Here is a 21,198-nt window from a genome sequence, read left to right on the forward strand (position 1 = left end):
ATGGTGATTGAAAATCTAACCTAAAGGTGCTTTCTAACTTGGGGTCCTAGAGCTAAAGTGTCAGGCTTTCAAACATCTGTGAGCAACTGATTGAACTCTAACAACATCCCCAAACTCTCACCGGTCATTCACCATATCAGGTTTCTTTCCACTTGGAGTCATTAAACAGAAAAAAGTAGACATGGAATAGGGAAGAAACTCAAGGTTCCATGAAAGGATCCAAATACAAGAGCAATTAAGAAATGACTCACTTCCCCCTTCTCTACACACACACACACACACACACACACACACACACACACACACACACACACATTCATCTAACTCTCACATGTAGCCAATGTAAAAAGCTAATTCAATTTGGCTGTAACTTCAATGAATATGGTTGTTTTTAATTTGAGGAAGACAAACAGGTAAAACTTTTATTTTGATTATCTGCAATGGCTTGGCTGGTCAAGCCAAATTGAGTTGAAGGTCAAGTTTAAGAACACCAACAAAAAAGAAGTCAAACACTTTCTGTAGATAAAACCATGACAGAAAGTGGATGACTGAATAGTCAGTTCTCCTAAAATCCCACCTTGCTGCTACTATGACAGAAATACCTTATAATTCAGCCTTCATACTCCCCAAACAATTGACTAAACCCGAAGCTGAGCAGTCCTTCTTTGCTTTGACTGCAGAACTCTGAATAAAACATTCTTTACAGTATCTGTTCATAATTCAGCATCAAACATGGGAAATATGATAAAATGGTCATTTGTGAAAGCTTTTGCACACCCCACCCCCTGCAGTAGTCATATGGGTTTAAATGATGTGTGTGAGGAGGCATCCTGACTTAATGAAAACATTATTTCACTTGCAATACTGGAAAGTAGTAAGAGACAACAACCTCTCCCCACACCCCTATACAGCTTAGGTTAGCAGCCATCTCTGTTGCAGAAACAGCGGTTACACTGACTAATTGTATTTTTGCAAACTCTATCCCATAAAGTGCTAAAAATAATAATAATAAAAAACTTAATCCACGATTCTTCCTTGAAGCTGTCATTTGGCCTCAGTGGGTGGCCAGGAAAGGAAGTACAAACATCAATGTCATAGCAGCTCAGTGTATCTTCCCTTTGATCAAACTTGGAACCCAGACAGGAAACAATATGCTCCTTGCATTACTGCCATTACAGATTGTTCATTAGTTTTAATTATTTTCTAAGATCTAGAGGGAGCCATCAAAAGAAATTAATCATGAATGGAAGGCAAGGCAACCTTCTGTGATCATAAAAGTGCATAAAGTGTTTTGGATTATGGACTTTTTATAATTTACACTCAAACATGAACTGGAGGGGGCATATGTACACTAGCATTTATTCAAAAGGCAAGGGCATTTATGATAAATCATAAGCTTTATTGTAAAATAAAATAAGTTGCCTTTCTAGTGTGTTCTTGATGTTAATTTTGTAAGTCATCATGGTGGAGACTTTTCTTAATTTAGAGCATGCTGGAAAAATAAGTTGAAAAAAAATCACACAGTTGGGGGGTGTTAAAGATTACACCAATTATGCAAGCTTGCATTCTCTTGAGGATTCTTACTGAGTATAGGTAATGCCTGTTTTTTAGAACAGTCTCTTCCATTCTTGGAAGTTCAGACATTCAACATCCAATTTTTTCTTGACTGAACATACTTCTAATCGCCATAAAACAAGCCTAGTCTTTCCCCTGGATAGTCCTTTAAGTGTTGAAGCAGCAATCCACACCCTCACCCCAGAGTCTTCTGAAGGGCTGAAGATGGCAGGTGCTGGAATCCAGCTGTTCAGGTTCAATTTGGGTTTCTGCCACTCATCAGACCTGTCACTGGCAACTATTAAATAAAGCATTGTAAGCTTTTTCTCTCCTAACCATGAAAAATGGGAAAAATAATTATACCTACTTATGGGATGGTTGTGAAGATTAAATGAGGATATTAATCTAAAGTGCTTTGAAGAATGTGAACATTAGTGCTCAGCAAATGCTGGTTACTGCCTTTACTATGATAAGCACATTTCTGATAAAATAAACTTCCATATGTTCTCATGGGATGTGGGCTTGAACCTCTAAAGTGATCAGTGAATCTTCTCTTTGAAATTCTAAATTAGCACTGATGAGAAGACTCAGCAGACAAAGGTGCTTTCCCCCAAGCTCGATAACCTGAGTTCAATCCCTAGGACCCTCATGTTGGGAAGAGAGAAGCAAGTTGTCCCCTACCTCTACACACACACACACACACACACACACACACACACACACACGCACACGCACACGCACACGCACACGCACACATGCACACACACACAGAATAAGCAGACAAATAAATAAACAAAATGTTTTAAAAAGTCTTTTAAACTAAAAGTCTAAGTACCTTTTAAATAATTTTATTATTGTTTTTTATTGAAAAATGGATTTTTCTCTCAAACCATGTATCAGGCCCACAGTTTCCCCTCCCTCTACTCCTCCCAGCACCCACCTCCACACCTCCCCTTCCTCCAGGATCCACTCTTCCTCTGTGTCCTTTCAGAAAAGAGCAGGCCCCCAGGAGACAACAACCAAACATGGCAAAACAAAGTACAATAAGACAAGGCAACATAATGGGAAGAAGAGTCCCAAGAACAGGCAAAAGAGTCAAAGATACACCAACTGCCACAGTTAGGACACCCACAAAAACCCCAAGCTAACAGCTCCAACATATACTCAGAGGACCTAGTCCAGATCCCTGAAGGGCCTGTGCTTGCCACTTCAGTCTCTGTGAGCCCTTGCTTAGTTGAGTCAATGGTCTATGTTCTCTTGATGTTCTCCATCCCCTCTGATTCCTACAATCTTTCCATCTGCTTTTCCTTGGGATTCCCTGAGCTCCTGGGGAAAAGACTCAACGGAGACCTCCAATTTAAACTCTCTCCACATGATGCCTGGCTGTGGATCTCTGCATCCACTGCTATCTGTTGCCAGAGGAAGCCTTTCTGATGACAACTCAACAGGACAACAATTTACGAGTTGATTATAGCAGAATATCTCGAGGGATTACGTCATTGATTTTTTTTTTTTTTAAGACTAGTCATGGTTGGTTCTACCCTAGGTCTCTGGGCTATCCAGTCTCTGGTTCCTGGTTATCCAAGCAGTGTTGGTCATGGGCTCTCTCTCATGGAGTAGACCTCAAGTTAAATCAGATATTGGTTAGCTATTCCTACAAGTTCTATACCACCATTTCTCCAACACATTTTGCAGGCAAGACAGATTGTAGGTCAAAAATTTTGTGGCTGGATTGGTGTGCACATTTCTCTTTTGGAAGCCTGCAGAGTTAAGATGTCCCTATAAACAAACAAATCAAATACACTGCATGGATTGAGTCCATTTGAAAATCAAAGTATCAACAATTTCAAGGATATTTATGATCAAAGTCAAAACCTGGCCAGATGACACCAAATCTCCCTCTCCGATAATGACCTAGTGCCTCTGGTGCTGTGCCCTGGGCACTCATATTTGGACTGATTCTGAATGAGCTTAATAAAGGCGCTGGCTCCTTTGCCACAGGTGGAACTAAACTGATACCCACTGGGGATCCCCTTGTGCTGCTTCTACATGTATGCCAACACTGTCCTGAGACTAGACGGACAATCCTCCTCAATCTTCCTCCAAAGCACAAGACAAGCTTGGAAACAAAATATATTCTGCACCTAATACTCTCAATTGGTACCTTTGTCGCATATGTAGCACTGTATCTGACCTATTTTTGATGTTGGCATGTCCCCTGTAGGCTCACATGTACAGGTTTGGTCCTCATCCCATGGCACTGTTGGGAGGTGGTGGAACCTTAGGGGCTTGGGACCTACTGAAATGAAGCTAGGTAATTTAGGTGAGAGATACTTGCCTATGAAGGCAGATATTGGGACTCTGGACTTTTCCTCTTTTCTTCCTGGCTTCATGAAATAAACTTTCCCCTTTACCACATGCCTATACAGTGCTTAGTATATTTCAGCACTCTTGGAAGCATCATACATTCATGTGCCATACAAAGCAACATGGCCAAGAGGCCACAGACTAAAAACTCTGAAACCATAGGCAAACTAGACCTCTTTCATGTAAGCCATTTCCAGCATTTTGTTCCAAATTGACTAGCCCATATATGCCCATAATCATATGAAAAGATGAGTTAGTTCATGCCTGATCTTTAAGACAGCAATTCCTTAGTACCTAGAGAAGATTAGTTTTGACTTCTCTGAATATCAAAATCCACATATTTTCAATTCGCTTTGACAAAATGGCACAGTGTTTGTGTATAGCTTGAGCAGGCATTCCCTCTGATATACTTTAATCATAAAATAAACTTTTTGAAATGTATTTTTTAGGTTCTAGATTATTAACCCCTAATGGGGTTGCATAAATGAATTTGGAGTTGGATATTTTTAAATAGTAAAAGCTTTGTGAATACACAGTGGTCAAAGAGTGATTCAAAATCCAATGTGCAATAAATTTGATGTGATTCTGGCAGTTCTCACCCAGTTTGCATTGAACAACCTCAGTGCTGCCTTGATTGTAAGCACACAGCTTGCACACATTGCTCTATGCACACCACACCACACACAATGCCAGCAAACACTCACTGCCTGAAACATCTTCACTCAGATTTGAGATTAACATTTCATGGACTGTAGTGTTTTGACTGTACACACAGTTTTCTCCTCTTCTAGAGACATAAATGGTTTAATTAGAGAAATCAAAGACGTGGTATTGTCCCTGTGTCACTCTTCAGCCACGTATCAAACTAATGCACCTTTGTATTATATTATATTAGAATGCTTGATTTTTAAAATTACTGTTTGAATTGCTTCCTTGAGTTGCACACACACACACACACACACACACACACACACAAATCACTCAATAAAATTTGACTTGGGATTAATGCAGCATTTCCAAAAAATTCTGAAATGTCTTAATCATACTTCTGCTATTTTATACTACACATTTATGCAAAGTCTATTTTCAGCATTGATGACCATAAAATCAAAATGTAGATCAATTCTGAAAAACATTGAAAATGTTCTATGTTCTGCAGTGTTAACTATTCAGCTGAGTTTTTATTTTTATGTAAAAATCAATAAGCACATCAAATTTAATTTACCTTTAATAAGTGGATTAAATAATATACACACCAAATAATTCTTTTAAAATAAAATTCTTTATGAGTTAAAATCAGTAAATGTTATACTTCTATACCTAATTTTTATACCTATACACCTGGAGTCATGTGCAATTTCTCAAGTGACAAGGGGTTGCTAGTGGAAAAAAATTAAGAAGCACTGGATTAGGAAGCAGCCAGCAAAGGAGTCTGCCTGGGGGCTTTGGTGAGAACTCAGTTGGTCAAATGTTTGACCCATGAACATGATCATCTGAGTTTGACCCTAGAAGAAATGCTTTTTAAAATGCAAAGCAAGCATGGTGCTCTGCTCTTCTAGTCCCAGAGCTGAAGAAGTGGAGGCAAGCAGATCTTAGGGGCTCCTAAGCTAGTAAGCCTAATTTGAAAAGTCTAGGACATTGGGATACTACTGAGAGGTAGCACGGATCTTGAAAGATCTTATTAATAAAAACAAAGCTGGTGCCAGTTATTGGGGTGAATGCTGGAAGATCAGAGAAGCAGAACAAGCCAAAGCCACCTCACATTGCCAATTCCTCAGCTGATCCTGTTTCCTCAGACTGGAAGCCTCTGAGTCCTCATCCAGAATGAATTTCAGCTGAACTGCTACCAAAAGCCTAAAAGCTTAACCAGGCTCTAGTTCCTGGTCCTCATGCCTTATATACCTCTCTGCTTCCTGCCATCACTTCCTGCGATTAAAGGTGTGTGTCACCATGCATGCCTGGCTGTTTTTAGTGTGGCTTTGAACTCACAGAGATCCAGACGGACCTCTGTCTCTGGAATGCTAGGATTAAAGGTGTGAATGCCACCATTTTCTGGTCTCTATGTCTGTTTAGTGGCTGTTCTGTTCTCTGACCCCAGATAAGTTTATTATTGTGTACAATATATTGAGGAACACAATATCACCACAGGTAGAGAGTACACACTATGAACTGAAGATATGAAGATACTCAGAGAAGTTTTCATCTATCTTGGACATGAGCAGCCTGTGTGTGTGTGTGTGTGTGTGTGTGTGTGTGTGTGTGTGTGTATGCACACATGTGCGCATGTGCAGGTGTACATGTACAAATGAAGGCCATGGTAGAGTGTATCTGTGAATGCAGAACCAATGCATACAGAGGGCCAACTGTATGCTATTTTCCTTATGTTTATTTTCTCTTTTGAAAGGTACTTTCAAAAGAGAAACTATAATTAGTTTGGCATGATAGTCAGTTCTTGCAAGTACTTATTTCTTTTTCAATTGCTCCAAAAAATACGTTATTGCAAAGCAGGAGACTCAAGAAAATTAGAACAGGATTGGTCCAGGAAGGCATTCTAATGTTTCTCTAATTGTGAAGTATAAGGAAGTTTATCTGTTTAGAAGTGACTACTCAGAGTAGGAGGTAATTAGTATTCTCCAGGCTTCCCAGGGCTCACAGAATTCCTTATAGGAACCTGTAGTGGCTTTCCCCTTGGAGTGGTGTAGAATCCTTAATAAGCAAAAACTTATACTGCTCTATTCTCAAAGGTCTGTATATCATTCTTGCTTTCCAACTGACCTTAAGGTTTTGGCTGTGAACCAAACACTCACAAGGTGCAATTAATTTGTGGAAAATAGCCTTATTTCACCACCAAGTACTTACTTGTAGATGTAGGTAAATCTATAGCAAATTTATCAGTCCAACTCTCCTTCTAAAAAAAAAAACTTTCAGCCTTATTTTAAGTAAAATTTGATACCCAAGGCCAGAAGTATTGCCTGAGATTGTTTTTAATATGCCAGTTAATGTCATGTTGAGTACAATTGTCTCCCCTTTAAAACTCAGACATGGGCCTCATAAAATGAATTTGATAATGTTCCTTCTGTTTCTAATTTGTGGAATAACTTGAGACTACAGTCACCCTGATATCCAAACCACACAAAGATTCAACAAAGAGAATTACAGACCAATTTTTCTTATGAACATAGATGCAAAAATAACAAAACACTCACAAACTGAATCTAAAAATACACCAAAAAGATCATCCACCATGATCAAGCAGGCTTCATCCTAGTGATGCAGGGATGTTTCAACATATGGAAACCAGTCAAGTAATCCACCATATAAACAATCTGAAAGAAAAAAAACCCACATGATTATTTCATTAGATGCCAACAACAAAGCCTTTGACAAAACCCAAAAATCCTTTATAAATGTCTTGGAGATAGTCAGTATACCAGGGACATACCTAAATATAATAAAGGCAATTTACAGCTAGTTGATAGCCAACATCCAATTAAACAGAGAGAAACTCAAAGCACTCCCACTAAAATCAGGAAAAGACAAGCCTGTCCACTTTCTCCATATCTAGTCAACATACTACTTGAGGTTCTAGTTAGAGCAATAAGACAACAAAAGGAGATCAAGGAAATACAAATTGGAAAGAAAGAAGTATTGCTATTTGCGTATGATAGGATAGTAAATATAAGTGACCCAAAAAATTCTATCAGGGAACTCCTATAGCTGATACACACCTTCCACAAAGTGGCTAGATACAAGATTAACTAAAAAAGTAGTAGCCCTCCTATATACAAATGACAAGTGGATTGAGAAAGAAATCAATGAAACAACATCCTTCATAATAGCTTCAAATAATAGAAATATCTTGGGTTAACACTAACCCAGTAAGTGAAAAGTTTGTATGATAAAAACTTCAACTCCTTGAAGAAAGAAATTGGATAAGATATCACAAGATAAGATCTCTCGTGTTCATGGACTGGTAAGATTAACATTGTAAAAATAGTTATCCTACCAAAAGCGATCTACAGATTCAATGCAATCCCCATCAAAATTCCAACACATTTTTTTTTTATTTTTTTACAGATCTTGGAAGGACAATACTTGACTTCATATTGAAAAACAAAATACGTAGGATAGCTAAAACAATCGTGAATAATAAAAGAACTGACAGAGGTATTGCCATCCCTAATTTCAGGATTTACTACAGAGTTATAATAATAACTACAGACACATTGATCAATAGAATTGAATCAAAGACCCAGACATAAATCCACACTCCTGATTTTTGATAAAGAGTCCAGAAAGACACAATGGAAAAAAGAAAGCATCTTCAACAAATGGTACTGTATGGTCTAACTGTATGTCTACATGTGAAGAAATGCAAATAGATCCATATTTATCACCCTGCACAAAACCCATGTCCAAGTAGATAAAAGACCTCAACATAAAACCAGATACACTGACTCTAATAGAAGAGAAAGTGGAAAATACCTTGAATGCTTTGACACAGGAGACAACTTTCTTAACGGAACACAAATAGCACAGGCACTAAGATTAATAGTAAATAAATTGGACCTCATGAAACTGAAAAGCTTCTGTAATGCAAAGTACACCTTCAATATGACAAACTTGGAGCCCACAGAAAGGAGAAAGATTGTCACCAACTCCACATCCCATAAAGGGCAAATAGCCCCAATATATAAAGAACTCAATAAACTACACATCAAAAACGAAATAATGCAATTAAAAATAGGATACAGATCTAAACACAGAATTCTCAATAGAGCAATCTCAAATGGCTGAGAAACACTTAAGGAAATGTGCAAAATCCTCAGCCACAGAGAAATGAAAGTCAAAAGTAATCTGAGATTTCATCTTACACCTATCAGAATGGCTAAGATCAAAAACACAAGTGGCAGCTCATGCTAGAGAAGATGTGGAACAAGGAGAACACTCCTCATTGCTAGTGGGAGTGCAAACTTGTACAGCCACTGTGGGAATCAATATGATGATTCCTCAGAAACCTGGGAATGGATCTACCTCAAGACCCAGCTATACCATTTTTGTGCATATACTCAAAGAATACTCCATCCTATTACAAGAACACTTGCTCAGTTATGTTCATTGCAGTTTTATTCATAATAGTCAGAAACTAGAAACAACCTAGACACCCCTCAACTGAAGAACGGATAAAGAAAATGTGGTACATTTACAAAATGGAGTATTACTCAACTGTTAACAAAATGACATCATGAAATTTGCAGGCAAATAGATGGAACTAGAAAAAAAATCATACTGAATGAGGTAGCCCAGACACAGAATGCAAAACATGTTATGTACTCACTTTTAAGTGGATATTAGCTGTTAAGTTCATGATAATCATGCTGCAATCTACAGACCCAGAAAGGCTAAATAAGAAGAAGGAGGTCTCTAATGAGAAATAGAATAGAATTTGTGGGTGGACTAGGGGTGGGTGGGATAGGAACAGGGGGGATCATATGGGGGACAGGGTTCAAGGAAGAGAGTACAGGAAGAGACAAGTGGAATTGGAGGGCATTTGGGAGGGAACCAATATGGAACCCTAGTGCCGAAGAAACTCCCAGGAATCTATGAGAGTGACCCTACTGAAGATTCCTAGTAATGGAGGATAGGGAGCCAGAAATGGCCATCAGTACATCAGTAACCATGGAAGGTGTAAGTATACAAGGTTTTTAGAGTTGCGACTGGGACACTAACCCAGCCACAAAGTCTTCAACCTACAATCTATTCTGCCTGCAAGATGTGCTGTGGCAATAGAGGCTCAGAACTTGTGAAAGAAGCCAAGCAATTACAGATCTAATTTGAGATCCACACCATGAAAGTAAACACATGCCTGGCACTACCTGGATGACTAGGAACTGAAGGCTGGATAGTCCAGAGATGTAGCATAGGGGAAAATATCAATAAAATGATTCCTAATCATATTTTGCTATACTCATAGTTTGGTGCCTAGCCCAATCATCATTAGAGAGGATTCCTCTGGCAGCTGATGGGAGCAGATGCAGAAACCCCAAACCAAACGTTAAATGGAGAAAGAGTCCAAATTGGAGATCTCCATTAGGTCCATGCCCTTGGAGCTCAGGGAACCCCTTGGAAGAGGGGGACAAGGAACTGTATGAGTAAGAGTGGTTGAGTCCCCCAGGAGAACATGGTCAACCAGATCAACTAAGCAGGGCTCATAGGTGCTCACAGAGATTCAAATGGCAATCATGGACCCTGCCTGGGTCTACACTAGGTCTTTCACATATATGTTATGGTTGTTAGTTTGGTGTTTTGGGGGGACTCCTAATAGTGGGAGTAGGGATGTCTCTGACTCCTTTATCTGCTCTTGGGACTCTTTTTCTCTTACTGGGTTGCCTCACCCAGCATTGATATGAGAGTTTGTGCCCACTCTTATTGTATTATTTTATGCCATGTTTGCTGATATCCCTGGGAGGGCTGTTTTTTTCTGAAGGGAAATGGAGGAGGAGTAGATCTGAGAGGGGAGGGGAAACTGGGAGGCAAGGAGGAAGGGAAAACATTAGTCAGGATGTATTGAAAAAATAAGTCAATAAAATAAAAAAATACAAAGAATCCAATAACCCAATAAGAAAAGAAAACAAAAACAGACAAATAAACAAAACTTCAGACCCGGACTTGATGTTCACTGGGCTTCTGAGGAAGGTCTCATTGCTTATTCTCTTTGGAGACATGATGCTTCTGAGAAGTATGGAGCTCATTGGGGGTCTCACAGGCTTAGTAAGGCACTGTAAGTTACAAGCAAGCTTTAAGAATGACACAGTGCTCTTTAGACATTCTTAAGTTTTCTAAAAGTCTCCAGACTGTAATTGTTGCCTTTCCTGTATTTCACATACATTTTATCTCTTGTTAAACTATAAGCTGTTCAAAAACAGCAAATTTATTTATTTATTATTTATTTATTAATCGTTGTATCTACACTGTTTACCATGAGGATATTATAAAGTCTTTTTAAAAATTCTTTGTGGAAGAATATTTTCTAATTGCTAACTACAGCCATCTAAAGGCAATCCAGCATAAGGAGTATTGGTGGATAAGTGTTTAGCAGAATTCTGCAGAAATGGTGCCTGAATACTTGTGTCCTGCTCAGTTCTCCCAACATGAACAGTTTTGGTTTGCAAGGCAGTTAATTGCTCATGATGTCAGTTATTATTCTTACTATAGCTCTCTTAAGAACAGCATTAATACCTATTTTATATTTGGGAAAATGAAAGCTTCAAGAGGACAAGGAAACCAAACTCCTGAGAGCATGGCCTCTTCATAAAGATGTCATCTGGCCCCTGTTGTTCTCAGGCTTGGGCTTCCATATCTTTAACTTTATGGCAGGTAAGAATAAAAAGTTATTGGAATAGCGGCCTCTTTCCTCACAAACCCAGTTGTTAATGCCTCTTTCCTATCTCTACATCCAATCTTGTATTAGGTTCTCCCACTGATTCCAGTAAGTAGGTACCAGATGTGTCTGTGTCTGGTTTGATCTCTACATCTTCTATCTGACTCTAGGTTGCCATTATTTCCAGAAGATGGTAATGGCTTCCTAAGGAGTCCTTCTCCTGCCATACCCAAACACCTCTGCTACCCAACTTGTCTGTGTAGGAATCCCCTGGAGGACTTGTTAAAATATTGATTTTTGGGCTCAACTCCCACAGCAGGATTAGATTTCACTAGATCTGGGATGTGCTTAAGAGTTTGTCATTTTAACAAGTCTCCAGAGGATATTGATGGTACTGGCCTGGGGGCCATACTTTGGAAACCCCTGTGGTGTAAAATCTATTTCCCACCCAACAGCCTAAATAGTCACTTCCAAACTCTTCTACAATCCTCTTCTTATTGGCTACATTGTTTTGTTTTTCTTTTCACAGTTCTAGGATGCACACAATAGGCCCATTTTCTGTCTTGCTTAACACCAAAACCCACATGTAGTTTCTAGTTGGATCTTTGAATTATTGGATACACAAATTAAGGAACATATATGATTCTCTTAAAATCCACACTATCCCGCTAGGATCTCAGGCTTTGAATGCTATGATGTTCTGAGGGTCAGCAGTCTTACCATTAAGGATACCACTATGCTTAAGAGATCAAGTGTCCCACACACCTATAGAAGTCATGAAAATGTTAGAGATAAATATGGAAATAACTAATGCCAAAGTATCAAATTTCTTCACTATTTGGTTAATATAGATAAAAGATCCGATTCGGTGATACTCAACAAACAAATATACATCACAAACAAAACGTCTTTGCTATAAAGTGGCAAATTTCCAAATTTCTTCTCAATAGATATAGTCCTAGTAGAAAATCCCTAATCATCTTGGGTCCATAGTGGTTATATGATTCACTCCTGGCCAACCAGATAACTCTCCTCCCCTCACTAAGGATTGATCAGGGAACATAATTGTGTCACTGTAGGCTTTTGACAGTCTTCTCTAGCAACTCTTCTGGTGCTGTCAGGAAACATCCTCTCTCTGGAATCATGAGAACTAAATAAACTCAAGGACTCTGGTGGTTGTTGTCATCTGAGAGGGCCTCTCTGAAAATAATAATGACTCCAGATCCAAAGAGGTGGAGTGCAAAGGATCGATCTGCCTGAATCCAGCAGAAGGAGTTTATTTGTAGGAGAACATATTATTTGCTATTTGTACTTAAACCAATCTGAGTTAGAATCTGCCATTGAAGATGTTGAGGGCACTGCTACATGTCCTCAGAAGACTCTCCTCTGAAAAGTCCGGATGAGTTGTGTCATTTTTCTATAAACCTAATTCAAAGGCAGTTGGATCCACCCACAACAACACATTGAAAAAAATGTGAATTTTGAGCCCATGCACCACTGCTAAGACAGCAGATGAAATGCTACTAGCCAGGATGCTTCAATTTCTATGGCAATTTCTCAAAAGGCAGGCCACCACACCTAGTATGCATCTCTCTTGTCTATATCCTGTTCTGGTAAAGGAGTGAGGCACACATATATTCTCCAACTGTATGGCCCTGGGAAATTACATCACCTCTCAGAGTGTCAGATTTAGGTGTTACAACAGGCACAGGAGGTGAGGCAGGAATTTCAGATCCAACATTCAATGAGGCTGGGAGATATAATGAAAAATAATTAGCATCTTAGCCACAGGGGTTTGGGACACAACATATTGACATTGAATACTTCTATCTGTTGTTAAGGAAAGTCTGAGAAAAGATATTCTAGGTCACATCAGACACTTTGAGGATAACTCAGAAGAAGTGTGGAGAAAAAAAATGAAAGTGTTTTCAGATGTCCCAAACAGATCTTATTGGATAGGAGTACGTGTCGTACTGAGGCACTTTTTTTTAAGAGACCTACTTACTTTAGTTTATTGCTATCTTCTCTAGAGAAATGATGCTGTCATTTTATCATAAACCTTGGGCATCAGCCAGAATAATGTGCCCAAGAGTTAAGCTGTGAATTATAGATGTCATCATATTTTCTCTAAGCAAACCTGACTCTGAGAAAGATAACTTGATGTGACCCATGCGTGCCAACAAAACACACCTAAAATGTTCCTCCTTAATGGCTTACAATCCAACTGTTAATCTGTTTTCTGCCACCTTTGAAAGCCCTTCAGTCCAACATAATTGCAACAGGAGCAAATAATCACAGGACTCACATGGCTTGTGCTCTATCAAACACGTTTGAATACTTATTATGTTCAGAGTTAAGAAAAATGCAGAGCACAGTGCCTGTATCATGTTGTAGAGTCACTCACATGGCAATCCATGAGAAACATCAAGAAAAACATTTTCATGAAAATACTTACCTATTTGCTAATTAAAGAGATAAGCTTACTGGCATAATAAAAGGTGTGAGGCAAGAGAAGGAACATTGTACGGAGTTACTGGACAAAAAGTTCAGTGGATGAGTTAAGCATTAATCTGAGATTAAATAAGAGATAGGAAGTCTGCACCTGTTTAGAAAACATTTGAAGAATTTTGTGTTTGTTCATGGATAGCAGAGAGAGGGAATTTATCCATGTGAGCCAAAATACAATGTCAAATTCCATGGTTGAAGAACATACCATTACATGATATTTAAAATGTCAACAAATAGAAGACACAGGTATCTCTTAAGGAATGATATTCAATAATAACCAAAATAATATCTGTGGATGCTTTTTAAAATAAAGTATTCCCCAAGTAGTATATGGGACATATTTACAGTAAAAATTATTTCTGGTCTAACATTAAAATCTTCCAGGGCAAGGCTGGAGGCATAACTCAGTTTGTAAAATGCTTGGACTCCCAATAGTGGGAGTGGGGTATCTCTGACTCTTTTTTACTGCTCATGGGACCCTCTTCCTTCTACTCAGTTTCCTCATTCAGTCTGGATATGAGGGTTTGTGTCTAGTCTTATTGCATCTTGTTATGCTGTGTTGGGATGATATCCCTGGGAGGCCTGCTCTTTTCTTAAGGGAAGCAGAAGAGTAGTGGATCTCAGGGAGAGGGGAGGCTGGGGGAACTGGGAGGAGAGAAGGGGGATGGGAGGCTGTGGTCAGGACATATTGTATGAGTGAAGAATGAAGAAAAAGAAAAAAAAAAAGAAATGGCAAGTGCCTTTACTAACAAAACCGACTTGCTGGCCATCATAATTCATCTTGGAGCGAATACCAGAGGTCTATTCTATGACACCCACCCACCTCATTAATTGAAAAGCAGTCAGACATTCACTGGGCTTAAAGACTATTCCCTTTTTTGCTATGTATGTGTCAAACTTTGTACCTAAGATGTTCAGGGAGCTCTTGATACATATCAGAGAGGAGCAAATGCCTTCTACTCCCCAATATACACTCAAAGAAACTCAGAGAGAAGAAACACATATATTACTCAAAATTATTTTTTATTGAAAAGATGCTCTAGTCCACATGACAGAAATGAATGAATATCACAAATATATATCTTTATCATAGTTAAAAACCATTCAGTCCAGTATTGACTTATTCTGACTTTTTGTCCCTTGCTGTCATTTGTGGAGTTGTTCACACATTTTCTTTCCAGTGAAATGCTTATTTCAATGAAATAGTACAAAAGCCCTCATTCGCTCCTACTTACAGCTGAGGCATAAGCTTATTTGTAAGGGTTCTTACATGAGGATTGTACTGAATACTTCCCTATGTAATCAGACATTACATGAAATTAGAAACAATAGGGGAGCAAAATCAATCAGCCATGGCAGAGGGATTGAGATAGGAATGACTCATTCTAATGCATTGCTTTGGAAAATTAATAACAACAGAGGTAATTACTAACCTGGGAGAGGCAGACTTTTGATCACTCTCACAGACTTTTAAACATGAAGTACACACACATTCATCACTGTAAAGCTGCATGCCTGCTTCCTACAGCCGGCAATTGACTGGCTCAGGTGTCTCTAAAATCACATTTTCCCCATCAGTGGTTCTCAGCTGAATGTGAGTCTGTCCCCAAGGGGCCATAGCAATGGTAGCAAACACTTTTTGGTTGTGTAATCTCAGGGGGTGGTTGTCATTAGCATCTGGGAAGTGGAAACCAGGAATGGAAGCACACAATCTACCAGGCATAGAATAGTACATATCCTCCATGACAGAATGATCTAACCCTAATGTTAATAGTGACAAGATTGAGAAATCATGGCCCTAAGCCCTGATTCCAATTTAGATTCATAAACTGCACTGGACAGAGCTTAAAATGCAGGTCACTAGAGCACTCAGGAAAGGAACAGCAAGGATCAGTCCAAGATGAATGGCTCACCCTCCTGCCTCCTTCAGTTGAGGTCTCTATTCTGCACAAAGGGCTTGGCAAATACTTTCTTTTTTTTCTTCCAGCTCTACTTGCTCTCCAGTGCAGGAGCATCTATCACAGCACCTGTCTGCTGCCTCTAAGACATCCCTGCATAAAATAGAGAGCTTCATGGATCAAAGAAAGGACTACTCCAGCAAAAGCTGAACAAAAAGATGACCACCTGAGACATTTAATCTGGCTGTTATCTCCAAGTCCCCCACTCATGGCTGCTTGGAAGTTCCTTGGCCTTTGTAATTGCAAATATTTACTGAGCCAGCTTACAGATGGCAAAACATACAGGTGTATAGGAATGCACGAGATCACTGAATTAACATGTAAAAATATCCACTTCTCATGTCTAAATGTTGCTCATTTATGCCAGAGGTAGTCTTGCGCATAATTTGCTTTATTTTGTTCAAGGAAGATGCTGACTATTCTGCAGCAAAAGTAAATGTTCAAAGTTCTTCCTAAATCCATCACTAGATACACAAAATCTGGAAATAATGTTAGTTTTCCTCTGCTACCTTCGTCCTATTTCTATTAGACATTTGGTCACTTTTCACAATGTTTGAAAACTCCATTTTTATTATAATAGAGAAAGTTCAAGTTGAAGCACACATTTTCCAAATCAGCTTCTTTAGGTATAAACATAAATAGAGTTCAATTTGCAACATAGATTCCTTTTCTCTGCTGTCCCAATCTCAACAGTTTACTACCCTAAAGCCCAGAGCACCTGAAGGCCAAAAACAGATCCCACTATGCCCCAGAGGTAGATTTCCCCATAAACACCTGGGATCTTTCCTGTTTCCTCCTTTCACCTTCCTTTAGCAATATAAATTTGGGGCCAGGCATGGCCTCATATATGTCATCCCCAAACTGGTGATACTTCAGCAGGGGAATCAAGAGTTCAAGACCAGCTTGGCTACATAGCAGTTCTAGACCACCCAAGCACAAATACTGAGAGTCTGTCTCAAAATTTCAAGCAACCAAAATGACTTCACTAGTTTACACGTCCACCAACAGCACATTAGAATTCTCCTTCCACCACATCTGTCCCAGCCCCTTCCTTATCCATGCTGGAATTTTGGCTGGCTTGGCTGTATGCAGTCACAGCCAATGTGAGTTTGTCTGTGTAGTATTACTGTCATATCCAGAAAATACCACTGCGTGGGAAACCCCCAATAATGATCCACGAGCCTTGTGGACAGAGGGTACGATAGAGACATCCTATCCAGGGTTGGATACTTCAGTCTCTTGTTCTCCACATTTTAACCAGTTGTGAATGTACACATTCATCACTATCTACTGAAAAAAAGTTTTCTGATGAAGGTAGAGATTGGTCTAACCTACAGGTCTAAAGATAAGCATTGAAGGTACAGTGTATTACTGTGTCTCCTAAATGGGATATCTTTACCAACCCTCCCCAGGCCAGCCACAGCTCAGGGACCATCGTGGAAGAATGTAAGAGCTTGCGAATGCTGTGGATTGCTATCTTCCAGACACGCCATGGTTGTTGCTACCCACATAAGATCAAGCCAGCCCAAATTCCAGCATATACCAGGTCCCAGCTCTGTGGAGCTATTGGCAGTTGATAGCTACTGAGGGAGGAAAATACTTTTTCTTTTAGGGTGTGGCTACTGGTAGGCTTCCCATGCTTCAGTGGATGGTCTCACACTCACGGTCACACAGACTGCACTAAATGAACTTAGTTGTTTTTTTAAAAAAAGAGGACATAGTGTTGGGAAGTGGATGTCTAGGTGCTGGAGTAGGGAAATTGTATGTGGCTATGATTATATTTCATTGCATGCATGATGTTCTCAAAGAACAAAAACATCTAAACAACTGTCTTAGTGTTTGTTCTATTGCTATGAAGAGACATCCTGACCTAGGCAACTCTTATAAGAGAAAGCAGTTAGCTGGGGACTTGCTTACAGTTTCAGAGTCTACTACCACCATAATAGTGGGTGGCATGGCCACACACATGGCACTGGAGCAGCAGCTGAGGGCTACATCCTGATCTATAGGCAGAGGAGATGAGAGAGACAGACAGAGAGACAGAGACAGAGAGAGACAGAGAGACAGAGACAGAGAGACAGGGAGAGACAGAGACAGAGAGAGACAGAGACAGAGAGACAGGGAGAGACAGAGACAGAGAGACAGAGACAGAGAGAGACAGAGACAAAGACAGAGAGACAGAGAGAGACTGAAACTGAGACTGAGACTGGGCATGGCACTTTGACACTTCAAAGTTTACTCCCAGTGACATGTTATCCAACAAAGCCACACTTACTCCAACAAGGCCACACTCTCTAATCTTCTGCTAATGGTTTCTTATTCTGCTTAAGCTTTTCTTCAATTTCTTTTCAAAAGTTGGAAGCTTAGTGAGGTGGAGTGGTGTCTTCCACCTTTCAATGAGTCCACTTCCTGGTGGCCAAGCATTCAAATATATGAGCCCATGGGGGGGTTTTCTTACAAAATCCACCACAAAACCAATCAACAAAAACAAACATATACACAACTTCCCCTGTACACAGAGAGACTTCATCTTTGTGAATGTAACAGGAAAAGATTGGTTCATAACTTACATTATGGGAGCTTTGCAAAAAGGTAGAAAGGAGTATCTTATGATGGGGTGATGGTTCAGTGTGTAAGAGCACTCGCTGTGAAAGCATGAGGACCTGAATTGGAATCTCTAGTACCCACATCAAAAGCCAGGAATGGTTACGTATGCCTGCAACCCCAATACTGGGGACTAGAGACCTGTGGCTATGTCATGTCAGGCAGCGTAGCCAAGACCTGTCTCAAGGCTACAGAAAGAGTGAAAGAGGAAGACATCTGACTTCCCACTTTAACATCTGCATATATGCACAGGGGTACTTGCATCCTCACATTCACATGCGACACACACACACACATACACACACACACAGAGACACAGAGAGACACAGACAGAGAGACACAGACAGAGAAACACAGACAGAGACAAACAAGGGGTACCTTTAACTGTGGAAAATCTCTGTTCTTGTAGCAGGTTTGGCATGGAGAATTTTAGCATCCCTAAAAATGGTATCATTTTCTCAGTTTATTTCACCACTGTGTGAAACTCTCAAACTCAAGGAACCATTGCAACTAGTTCATCACCTGGGACACAGAAATTGCAACATATTTTCCAGAACAACTTTCTCTACCATATATTTGTTCCAGAGCCAGTAATGAATCTCAGCCTAAATTCCCAACATGCATCGTCTCCAGTTTCTCAAACATTACACACTGGGATGAGAAACACAGCCTTACAGACACTCAGTCCTGTCTCCCCAGTTCACACACAAGGAAACCAATGTCTGTCTTGTCCAAAGGCACTTTGGTAGACTATGACTCTTCATATTATGTGCAGTTCCCTTTGTGGAATGATTTTATTTCTCCATTCTTCTGCCCTGGATTTGGCTGTTATTCTCTTTGGCAAATGGTATAGAGTCAAAAATTATGTGTTAAATTTTCAGTGAGTAACTTTAGGAACCATCAAGTAGTTCTGCCATGTCTGTCTATGTGATAAGCACTCTCCCAGGTAGGGATCATTCCTTCATCTTTGGTTTTAGTGGAGACAAAGGGAAGCAGAGATATAGTCAACCTCCAGCAATATAAATGAGAGATGAAACTTTGGTAGTGTGAGCTGCCTGTGTTGCTATTGACTTGAGGTCATTTGTTACAGCAGCAACATGGAGACTACACTAACATAGACTAGAAAGTTAACACTAAAGCGGCTATAAGGCACAGTCTTGATTCCTTCTAATATGCCATGCTAAAGAAAAGGTGTTTCAGCTACAATATGCTACAAGAAGACTCTCATTTTACAATTTAGTACAGTAGCCTTGGTTTTTATATACTTTTACTCATCTTAGGATTCCAGAATCAATTAGACATGACTAGAGCATCACCCATAGCATGGATCAGTTGAACTTTGGGGTAATTAAACATAGAGTTTCTCAGTAAAACTTAGCACAAACATACAGACTTTTATTTAACTTGTATTTTTCATTCAACAGAAGTATGTCTTATGTTACATGGCTTTAAACTTATCAAATTGTTTACACCAAAAATAAAATAAGCAAAAATAAATATGAAATTTAGTGTGTATCAAGTAAAAAAAAGTCAGAATGATGCAAAGACAGAAAGAAAATGAAAATGAAAAATGAAATTCTCCAAACCCTGCCTGTAATTATAAACATCATTTAGGTGTGTACATTGAGTTCATTATTTTCTACTTAATGAGTTTTGAAATAAGCTCAGAACATTCTGGTGATGACTTTATTTAACACTGTAATTTCAGGAACTGTCAGGAACAAAGAGCTCTATTGGGGTAAATGAAGATATGCTTGGATTTTCTTAATTGCCACCTCACCGTGGCTGCAAGCTCATTGTTCAGCCCTGTGACAAATGGTACTAAGTACCATCAGAGAGTCACAAGGGAGATGGGTTCCTACACAGTCTTCCCATCTCATTACTGTGTGCCTGGCAGCTGCAGCAGCCAAAAGGAAATAACACTCGGTCCTGGAGTGAAGAAGCAGGGGACAGGGTGGCAGTGGCTGTTACAATGGAGGTGGTCTCCTACTGCTGCACGTCAGCTATTTCTGGATATGGTCCATCTCCCAGTGCGAAGTGTTGGCTTGAAGGTAAAGACCAACTGCCTTGGCCCTCTACATCAGCCCTTAATACCATGTCGGGCACACAAAAAATCTCCATAAATGTTTGCAGAATGAGTCATTCAATGAAAGAGTGATTACCTTCCCCCTACCCAATATCATCAGCTGTCTCACATCCCACTTGCCAGAAGACAGAACAAACAACCATTGATAATACAATTATATTTGAGGCTCACATGTTGGGTGCATCTGTCTACCTTTAGCCTTCATAATCCCCCTTGTCCTCCCCATACACACAATCTGCCAAATTCTTTATCTCATCAGGGCTGACAGGGCTCTGTGAGACATGAGTCTGTCTGAGTCAACTTTCTTCTTACTGCTTAGCAAGACATTTTGTTCTCATCAGGTATTCTGTGTAGTTATTTTTTACATGTGTATGTGGTGGGGTACATGTGTGTATATGCATGCTCATATGTGTATGTGATTGCATGTGGGTGGAGGCCTGAGATTGATGTTAGGAATCTCCATTGGTTACTTTCCTCCTCATTTATTGAGGCAGTTTCTCGCCTGAACAGGGCCTGAAGATATGAACTAGTCTAGCTACTAGCTTACTTCAGGGATCCCTGTCTCTGCCTTTAAAGCACTGGAATTATAACTGGGCCACTAAATCCAGTTGGCACTTAAGTGGATTCTGAGGATCTAGTCCTCATGCCTGCTGCTTATATGGCAAGTGCTTTACCCATTAAACAGATCTCACCAGACTCTATATATTTAAATTTTAAAACAACATTTTACACTATTAATG

Source organism: Peromyscus leucopus, chromosome 3 (genome assembly GCF_004664715.2).
Source record: "Peromyscus leucopus breed LL Stock chromosome 3, UCI_PerLeu_2.1, whole genome shotgun sequence".
Taxonomy (NCBI): domain Eukaryota; kingdom Metazoa; phylum Chordata; class Mammalia; order Rodentia; family Cricetidae; genus Peromyscus; species Peromyscus leucopus.